Raw genomic sequence first — 2,353 nt, 5'->3', positions numbered from 1 at the left:
TTATAGTTTCAATTAAAAGCATAAAAACACATTTTTGTTACCTTAAAAAAAATAACCGTTAATTGAAATAAAACAAAATAGAAAAATCACAGCTCGATGCCAAGGCAACATTTCTCATTTATATTTAGTTTAACTTGATGTACTAAAATAACTACAACTGAAATAAAAATGAGTAGGAAAATCTATACAGACATGTAAAAAAACAAAAAAAAAGACTAAAACTTTAACTAATATTAAAGTCATACTTTACATTAAATTAATCAAAAGTGACAGTAAATACATTTATAATGTCACACACAAAAAAATCTGTCAAATAAATGCAGTTCTTCTGAACTTTCTATTCATCAAAAAATAAAATGAAGCATTTTCACAAAAATATTCAGCAGCACAATCGTTTTCAAAGTTGATAATAATCAGAAATTTTTTCTTAAGCAGCAAATCATCATATTTTCATGATTTCTGAAGATCATGTGACACTGAAGACTGGAGGAATGATGCTGAAAATACAGCGGAGCATCACAGAAATAAATTACATTTTAACAGATATTCACATAGAAAACAGCTATTATACATTGTAATAATATTTAACAATATTTACGTTCAATCTGCAATTAAATGCAACCTTGGTCAACATAAAAGACATTCAAAAACACCGTACTCCATACTTCAAGTAATGTATGTAGATTTAAAGTAGTGAAGTATTGAATTTCTGCTTCAATATCTAAAGTGTAAATATACTAAGGGAATATTGTTTTCGGTGTGTGTGTGTGTGTGTGTGTGTGTGTGTGGAGTAGGATGATTTGTGACCGTATATTGAGCTGCAAAAGAGCAACATCTGAGCAATAATGTTGCCCTTGATATCATAAATACACATGCAAGTGATTTCATTATTATTAAATGAATGTTTGAATTTAATCTGCAGTATGAACATTTCTCATCAAATTCTTATTCTCTTTTACATATCTCTATAAAAGCATAAGATCCCGCCCTCCTTGCAAATCACTCTCCAAAGCCACGCCTCCTCCGAAACACTAGCCAATGACACGAGGAGAGACGGTGTTGGTGGAGGTTCAATGCAACACTGTCAGATTAACTCATGTCTCATTCACCGGTGAGAAAACATGCAAAGTGAATAATATTTCATTTAACACCTTCCATTCTCGCTCGGCCTGCAATAGTGTATGAATGATTCATTTGAGTCAGCTTTTTTCCTGAGGACCAATTCGGAGAAATATCTGCACTTAAATGAAGCATTAATAAGAAGTCATATGTATCTTGTGAGCTATAAAAGAGCAACATCCGAGCAATAACTTTACCTGTGGAATTGTTTAACACGCAGAGTATTTTCACAAATTATTGTTTAAATGTAAATGAATTAATTTATGTGCAAAGCATACATGCATGAAATCATTTTTGTAAAAATGTTGCGTTTAATTCAATGCAACTATCTGCACATGAATGGATTTATGAGCGATTTGTTGGGAATCCATTCTATTTGTCTTTCATGAACGAGGCCCATTGTGTTTAAACTCAGTGTGTTTCATGAAATCCAGAGAAGTGTAATCCTCCGCAGTGTTTCACCTCCCTGTAGGCGACGGCAGCTCGTCATGACTCTCACAGACTGGTGTGTGTGCTGTAAGTGATGAAGACAGAGGTGTGTGTAGTGTGTCCTGCTGCGGTGACGGTCTCTAATCAGCTCGGGTTTGAGGGCATGTCTGCTCTGCCCAAAGGCAAACTGTATGCTGTGGGACCACCAATATCATCTCATTCCTCTTTCTGTCTACGGCTGGCTCTCTCTCTGTCTCTCTCTCTGTCTCTGTCTCTGTCTCTGTTGTTACTAAGCCAATAATGACCATTGTTTACCTGCGGTCACTGAGGAATGCACAGACCATGAACCAATATCAAACCACACTCGTGTCATCACAACTAGTGCTGCTTTCTCTTACTCTTAACTTCTTCATATGTTTCTGGTCTTATTGCACTTCTGAAACAGAACTTTAAAAAGAGCACTTACTATAGAAATTATATACTTTACAAGAATATACTGAATGTAATGTTTACTGACACTTAAATGCATGTCATTTGCAATTCAATGGAAATGCATTTAATAAATGCATTTAATGCATTTTTCCTCCAGATAAGTTAATTGATATATGATTTCATAACTACTTCTATTAACGTTAAAGTGCACTGGTGAATGTACTGACAAGTATTTAAGGGAAACTAAAATACTTTAATGTCATTTTATATATGTCATGTATTTAAATATATGTGATTTCACATTTGTAATGATGAAGTTGCAATTTAGTGCATTTAAAATATATTTTCTTTAAATGTAATATTGAATTAAGAC

Source organism: Carassius auratus, chromosome 46 (genome assembly GCF_003368295.1).
Source record: "Carassius auratus strain Wakin chromosome 46, ASM336829v1, whole genome shotgun sequence".
In the NCBI taxonomy this organism is placed as follows: Eukaryota; Metazoa; Chordata; class Actinopteri; order Cypriniformes; family Cyprinidae; genus Carassius; species Carassius auratus.
This window is presented reverse-complemented; position numbering follows the sequence as displayed.